Consider the following 8,560-nt stretch of genomic DNA (forward strand, 5'->3'; position numbering starts at 1 on the left):
TCTCCGGTCTCTCCCCTGAGACTCCGCCTCCTCCCTGGCCTGAGTCTCCAGGTCGAACTCCCTCCTCCTAGCATTTGCCTGAAGCTTGGAAAATGTCCGATAAGACGAGTTCGCCATGAACTCTCGAATATCCCTCCTTAGAATGCTCAAATACCGGTTCATGCGTGCCTACTCAGTCATCACATGCTCAGGGCAGAACAACGCCCTCTCGTGGAACATCCTCGTAATCTCCTTGGGACCACCCCCTGGTGATCTCCTTGGGACCACCCCCTGGTGATCTTTCCCATGCAGACTGTTCTCACCCACTTAGGGTTCCGAACTCCTGATCCATTTCATGGACTCTAACCCCGGCCTAACACTAGGCCTCATGTCGATCGTCCATCCTATCGGAAATCCGTGGTCTGTTCCCTGACCCGCATGTCTACCACGTACGCTAATAATCCGCACACCCGTGCTGAAAGTACTGCCGAGCCCTGGCAGCTAACAAAACCCTCAATCTATCAATCCAAAACCTTCAGAGTCGAGCACACCCTCGACCGAATACATCGAACTGAACTCGATTCATGACTAGAACTCCAACCTGGTTTCCCGACTTCTGCTATCAAGCACCAAGAAGACGTGATACACATGCTCGGGAGTTTTACCGAACTCCCAATTCACACAACCCACAAACCAAACAGCCACTCGGGTTGTCTTCCTTCCTGGCAACGATGCGAAACATATCCCAGTTTCAAAGCCGATCCTGCTTCTGCATTCCGAGACGATTCTCCCCCACTTAGATTCAACTAAGTCTTCACAGTACATGCAAATTTGAGAATTCCCAATCCTTCCCGCGTTCCAACAATCGATCTGATGACAACCAGACCTTTCCAACTAGTACTCCTTTACTAGCCAACCACAAGCGATCACACACTTCTAAGAACTAGCTGAACACTTCCTGAATCCCAGTGAAACCGACAGTCCTTAATTCTTGAATGATCCCACACTCAAATCTTGAAGTCCAAAGGATAGATGCTCCAACTAACATCTCAACAACGAGTTACTTCCCTTGGCGTTTTCCTCCGCTAACCAATAACGGTTACTGAACTACTGAATCCTGACAATGGTGAATAACCATCTTGTGGGACCCTGTCCGCAAACCTCCCACATAATACCCTTCTTCCCAAAGTGTTCCAACAATACTCCCGCTCTCGACTCTAGACCTCATATCATTCAGGGCCTCGCACCCTGACTCACTCACCGACTCGGTCATCCACCGCTGAACTATAGTAACTGAAACAACCTCTGCCCTATACCGGGCTACAACCTACTCCCAAGACATAATCTACAATCCCCAAAAGTACAATAGGCCGCACAATCAGTCCTTACCGTCCAATACAAGAGATCCAAAGCAAACCGGACCTCGCAAAATACTTAGGCCATATCGACCCTCCTGCGCTCATCGGCGCTGAAATAATATCGCCAATCCCTGCAACCAACTGTCCCCGAGCTGGAATATAACCTGATCCTGGGTCACAAGCCTGCTCACTCCTTCGGGCTCGAAAAACTGAAAGGGCACAATCCTTTACCTATAAAACGACAGCCCAATCCATCAATTAACCATTCCACTTCCAGCTGCCAAAACCCCAGCTGAACATAATCATCACTCATCTTCCGGAGTCCCAGCACTCGAATTTCGGCCTCGAACAAAACCCTCGAAGCCTCAAACCAGAACTCCTATGCCAGCATCTCCCACTCAACTCGGGTAATAAGTACAAAACATCTCCCTGGTCACAATTAACTGCAGTCCTCTGCTCATCAGAATAGGTACCAGTAACAAATCCCAGTACTGGAAAGCTCGACCAGCTCCTCTCCCTACCGTTGTTATAGCTGTTGAAGCTGTAACGGCAGCCATCTCAGCAATGGCTGCATGGCGCTCGACAAAGTACTCAACCATGGCGGTCTTGAAAGACCCAATCGTCTCCTGAATCTATTGCCGAACGATCTCCATCACCCGCTCCTGGATAATCTCCCTGACACGATCCTCTGACAAAGCTGGCCTATCCTGGCTGTCAGCTCTCGATCCTGATCCGGATCCGGTCTCAAAACGTCTCGAGTAAACCATACCATAACAGGGAACCAACTTCCAACTAAACCCCAGGGGTTGTGACTTCCTTGCTACGCGTATGGGTCATATGCTTTCAGTAGTACGGGCCCATACTACCTTCCACATCTACCCATATTTGTCTCAAGTATCACCACAACACCCTAACAATACACATAAACATAGCGAGCACTTAGTCCTCACTCCTAGAGGAATGCTAAATGTCTCATAACTGGCCTCCCGGCCCCACACAACCCACCCATTCATGAAATTTCCACCAACCCTGTAGCATTAGTGTATGCTAACCATACATAACGCTGGACCCTATAGACTTTCGAATATCCAATATTACCCTAAGCTCTAATCAATAAGAACAGAACATAAGGCCAAATCAAACATTCTTGGGCTATAAGATCTTAGTTATGTACAGCCGTGATGCATACATAAGAAACTACAGTAATGATGTCAATCTCATATAAAGAAAACCCTAGGCTAGCAGGCATCATGAAATCAGGCAATTCTATCATGCAATCCCTGAAGATGCCTAGCCGAGTACTAGCATTTTGTTCTAACATATCATAATATCAAATAACTGTATGGTATTTGGGGGTCTACTTACTAGCTCCGGCTGATCGTACACCCTGCATCCTCCTTTACTTATTTTGAAAACCATTTTTAAAATCATTTTGAAAGTCCTTTCCTTGATTTGAGACTGGAGTTACACGAGTGTTCCTCCAATTCACTCAAACCAAGGCTCTGATACCAACTTGTAACATCCATAAAATTCAAGCCAAATTAAAACTTTTTGAAACATTTCAAAACCAATAAGTATTACACTTGTATTTCCAAAATGATTTATTATCAGAGTTTCCCAGAGACCATAAGTCCAAAACATGAGGATGTGTACGATCACACCTTCGCCTTGCCGAGACATCTGAAACGCCTGAAACAATAAACTGAAACCGTAAGCACAAAGCTTAGTGAGTTCCCCCAAAATACCAACACCTTACAAATATAACCATATCGTATAACAAATATAGAACAGCATGCATAATTAGCCGTCAGCCTGACTGGACCGCCTCGCAGGCCTTAAGTCTATCTGGACTGCCTCGCAGGCCTTCAGTCTATCTGGACCACTCTCCGAGCCTTCGGCCTGACTGAATCCCTTTGCAGGGCCTTCAGTTTATCCGGACCGCCCTGGGTATGTTGGCCTACAGCACAAGGCAGGACCACCTCAACTCAACCCCCAACCAAACAAACACGTGCATATAAATATCATACGCTAGCTCATTTCATATAACAGTCAAACCGATCTAACAGATCACCAATCATAGCAACATCCCAATAACCGGGATACAGGCCTAACCGGTCACTAACATAGCATCATCCTATAACCAGGACAATCATGTGCACATAGATATCATATAACACTAGCATGTATATATATAACAGTCAAACCGATCTAACAGATCACAAAGCATAGCAACAATCCTATAACCAGGATATCGACCTAACAGGTCACTAACATAGCATCATCCTATATACCAGGATACCGACCCAACCGGGTCACTAAAGCATAGCATATCACCATGCTAACTACCAGGATGTAAATCAGTAAGCATAACATGCAATAATCCGAATAAAATCCATAAAGGGCCGGCCTTGGTGCCTTAGACCCTGTTGATATAGTGAGGATAACTCACATGGCACTGCTGAGGTCCTGCAGATACACTCCAGCTGCTGATTGACAGATTCCCGAACTGTCAACATCAAACAATACCCAATTAATAATTGGGTTCCAAGTTCAAAGTCCAACTCATACTCCAAAAGCCCAAAAGTCAAGTAATGGGCCGAAGCCCAACATATGGCCCAATTTTCCAAATTGGGCCCAGACCTCTACATGGTCATTCCTTAAGGCTCATCCAATTATTCCAATCCAATTCCCATGGCCCAATATCACATAATCATAAAGGCCCAATTATGGCCCATCTATGGCCCAATTTTCCAAATTGGGCCCAAGACTCTCACATGGGCCTTATCCTAAAGCCCATACAATTATTTAGTCCATTTACTTATTCTTGGAAAGCCCATTCATAGTCCAATCACCAAAGCCTAATAGGAAGGCCCAACTCAAGGCCCGAGTAAGATTAGGGCTTTCACATGAAATGATGATTAGGGTTAAGTGTTTCTTACTTAAAACATTAGGGACTTAATCTATTAAGTCCATTGTTGCCTTACATTAATTTGCCAATGACTATTATTTAATATTTCAAGTTATTAAATAATTCTCGTGTGCGTGCCGATCAATTCCCAAAATTAGGGTTTTATGCTATTAGGGTTTTCCATACCCTAATTAGGGTTTCCCAACCCAATATTAGCCTGGTAGTCCATTGATTGGGTTTTTAGATCACATTGCGCCTAATTGGGTCCATTAGGGTTTTATTAGGTCAAGTATGGTTCTTTTGGGCCCATTAGGGCTTCATTGGGCCCACTAGGGTTTCATGCATCCCATACGAATCAAACACACAAATGCGAAGCACACCGCCACCCGACACGACGGTCGGTGGCGGCAAGAGGCGGCGGCCACCACCCTACGGTGGTGGTTAGGGTTTTCTTTCCATTATCCTTTAACGATTACATCATACAACACAAAACTCAAATAACACACCCACTAAACTAACATCCCCGCACACAAAAACACAGCCACCTTGTGGTGGCCGGCGGTGGTATATGGCGGCACCCACCACCTCACGGTGGTGGTGGTGGCCTTTACTTAGATTTCCGGCCAAACAGAACATACACCCACACTAAGGCTTTGAGAAACGATCCCTGCCACCCACCTGGTGGCTCACAGCGACGACAGCGACAACACAACGGCGGCTAAGGCGGTACACCGGAGGTTTGCGGTGACAGCCACCATGGCCTGCTGCCATGGTGGTTCTTCACGGCTCCTACTCCTTAAAAGGCCCAACCTATTAACATAACAGCCCTCGGGGCGGCAAACAACGACCGGGGCGACATATTTAAGCCATACAGAACCACGGTCACGACTGAGAAATAACATCGGAAGAACGGTGAGGAGGATGAGCGGAGGCTGTCGTGGACCGAAGCTGCATTGACCGCCGGCTAACGACGCCTTCGTCTTCAACTGATGGAGCTTAGCGGTAGCAGCGAGCACCCCCGGGATTCGTCGACGACTTGCTCTCGCCGGAAACTAGGGCTGTGACGCGTTGGTGGAACAGAAACGAGCTAGGCGTGACGTCCGGTGTTGATGACCTCAACAGAGGTGGTGGCGTCGGGAGTTAGGAGAGGCGGCTGGAGGGTGAAGAGGGGGTGGCGGCTACAACATCCCAGTAGGGTTAGGGTTTTCTATGTGTTTTAAATGAATGGGAAGAAGGTGACGGGGGAAGGAAGGGAGCCGGGTATAAGTCCCGCTCCAAAACAATCTATACACATTTTACATGTTTGGCCCCTCCTCACGAAATCTTTTTCAAACTAAGGCTAAAAGTTACAAATCAGCCCCCAACATCCAAGATTTATAACAATACAAGCCCCAAAAGTTAACATATAGCCCCTCCATGACAATTTCTCTTCAACATAGGTCCAAAACTTACTCTTTAGTCCCTGCTTCCATAAATCCTTACATTTTGAGTCCAATTAATACCAAACACCCCTTGACTTATGAAAATCTTTGCAAATCAAATCCCAAGATTACACTTTAACCCCCTTGAAGATTCAAATCTTAACGTTTGGCTTCCCGAAACCAACTCTCAGCTAATTATTATTTCTCGGGGTTCCCGAGTTTATTATTTAAATCCCTATATTTTAAATGGGATGTTACATTATGAGGAATGATTTGGAATGATTTACTTCAGTTTTAATTGAAAATTTTTGTTTGAAAATTTGGGACGTTTCATTTTAGGTAAATTGAATATGGTAATTACTTTTAAATACTCAAATTATTATAAGGTTATCGTATTAATATAAAATATGTTTGACATGTAGAGTTGTTTCATATGCTCTTTTGAATAACTTGTGTGAAGCATTATATTCAAAGATAGGGATGGTCAAGACAAGCCAACAATAACCTATTTGTAGTATATAAAAAGTATTAATGAATAAAATGCAATGTCCAAAAAGTAATAGACAAATGTCAAGGGAAGTTGACCCCCACAACCATTACTCTTTCAGAGGACATTAAGAAAGAAACATTTTGTTATCAGTGAATTTTTATTAGTGAAAATAAGTATCAAATATATCTTTATTGGATGGAGGTGGTTGACCAATCATCAAAAACATGTACCTATAGAAAATAGGAGATTACATGCAAACATGTTGTAAGAGTCATGTAGGACAAAATTGAGAATATAGAGATTTATGTAGCACCTGAAGATTGGGTTCATGGTTTTTACAAATTAGTACTTGGAAGGAAATGTATAAGTTCAAAGTGGATCACGTCTATGGCCGTAACACATAGGCCAAATCAAGTTGTCCAACCACTTTCACCAAAACACCACACTCATGTATTAGACATACACATTGCTTAACAGAAATATATGTGGATTTATGGTTCTAATAACAAAACATATGTTGAATGTGTAGGTTGGAAGGCTAGAGAATAAACAAAAGAGGGTTGTTGATGAGGGTTCAAGCCAAGGGAAGAGTCTGTCAAGAAAGTATTTAATAGTTACTTGCAGTAAGTATGGAAACAAAGGTCGCAACTTCAGGAGTTGCAAGGACCATGGGAGACCAAGTGAAAAGGCTTGGCGAGTAAGAGAAAGGAAAAGTAAGTGAAAAGGGTGGTATGAAGAAAAAAGGGAAAACAACAACATTTTAGAGGCATTATGGCATGTTTGGTATTTTGGTTTGTCACTCTTTGTTAATGGTATTAGACTTCAAAACATACTTTGGTACTTTTAGTTGGTTACTACTTTAACAATTTTATGGTCTTGTTAATTGTGGTTTTATGTTTTGTAAGTTAACAATGACACTTTGGCACTTTTGGTTAATGGTGTAATGATTAATGACAATGCACCACTTAATGGTTTTACGGTTTGTCACTCCTTTACAGGTTTTTTGGCGTGTTAGTCCTTTACCACCTTTGTAATGACAATTACAAATGATCAAAGAAAGTTTTCATTTCAAATCAACTTTAAAATAACATTACACCACAAAGTATAACAACAAACCCAACATGATTCAAGACCAACTTTCATGTTATAAATAAACAATGACATTACAACCCTTTTACGTTATACACATATACAAAAAAAGACACCAATTAAAGATCAAAAGCAACTTCATCTTCCTCAAAGATGCTTCAAGACTGTTGTTCGCCCGTAGCAATCCAGGTTTTACATCAAGGGCCCTATGGGGGTCAAATCCAGGTTTTACATCAAGGGCCCTATGGGGGTCAAACCATCGATTAAACCTACATTTTGATTCCTATTTTGGGCATTATCAAAACCTCCTACCTTGCTTGAATACCCTCCATGATGCGATGACAATGGCTAGCCTTGCGTAATAACAAAACCTCATCTTCAATTCTATTTTTGGAGCTTGTTGATGTATACCAAGAAGAGAGAAAAAGGTTGAAGAAAGGTTAAACGGATGGGAGGGCTGAAAATTAATGTTACTAATGTCAGAGGAGGGAGAGAAGTAAAAAAGGCAATATTACCTTGGGTGAGATGTGTGCCTAGGGAGATAATGACCACAATTAGACGAAAAATGAAAAAGAACCACTCATGCCACTTTTTAAAACCACAACGGCAGTTATGAAACGTTTATGAAAGTTAGTCTCTACTTTCCATCTCTATTTACATTTTAGCACAAAATTACAATTTTGTTGTAATGGCATAGTATAACACTTTGTATTAAAATTATACTTTGTACTAAAATAGTAAAATGCTTTAGGAAATGGAGATAACCCCACATAATATTGATGTAAAAAATAATTTTTTGCGTAGGACTGGGATGCCTAGAATTCGTTGAGTATATAAAGTATGTATGTTCATTATATCTCGTTTTGGATACCATTATTTTGATATTTGGTTCTCACAAAGCAACTGCGCAAGAACTAAAGAATGTGCACTCCGTCCTAAACTGGCTTTAACATTATAAAATGAACTTGCGAAGAAGAAATAATAAAGTTTTAATCGCATTTATTTTCATCTAGACAGTTTGGCCGAGTGGTCTAAGGCGCCAGATTTAGGCTCTGGTCCGAAAGGGCGTGGGTTCAAATCCCACAGCTGTCAATAGATATTTTTTTATTTCATCTATTTCTTTCATTTAAGAACAATAAATAGTTAAATTCGAATTAAAAAAAAGTTTTAAATAAGTCATGTATCATTTAACATTTTAACTACAACCAATGACGTTGTAGTAGTTACGATTCAATAATAAGACATATCCTAATTGTCATATATTTTTTTTATTTCATCTATTCCTTTCATTTAAGAACTATAAATAGTTAAATAC

At 42.2% G+C, this 8,560-nt stretch overlaps 1 non-coding gene across 1 annotated transcript; it reads left to right on the plus strand.

The window, feature by feature from the left end:
- The first annotated feature begins 8,257 nt into the window (after positions 1 to 8,257).
- On the plus strand, positions 8,258 to 8,337 carry TRNAL-UAG (transfer RNA leucine (anticodon UAG)). Its single transcript has one exon. It is a non-coding gene; the product is annotated as a tRNA-Leu (tRNA).
- Positions 8,338 to 8,560: the final 223 nt, after the last annotated feature.

This window comes from Lactuca virosa, chromosome 1, assembly GCF_052849685.1.
Source record: "Lactuca virosa cultivar CGN04683 chromosome 1, Lactuca_virosa_CGN04683_v6, whole genome shotgun sequence".
Lineage (NCBI taxonomy): Eukaryota > Viridiplantae > Streptophyta > Magnoliopsida > Asterales > Asteraceae > Lactuca > Lactuca virosa.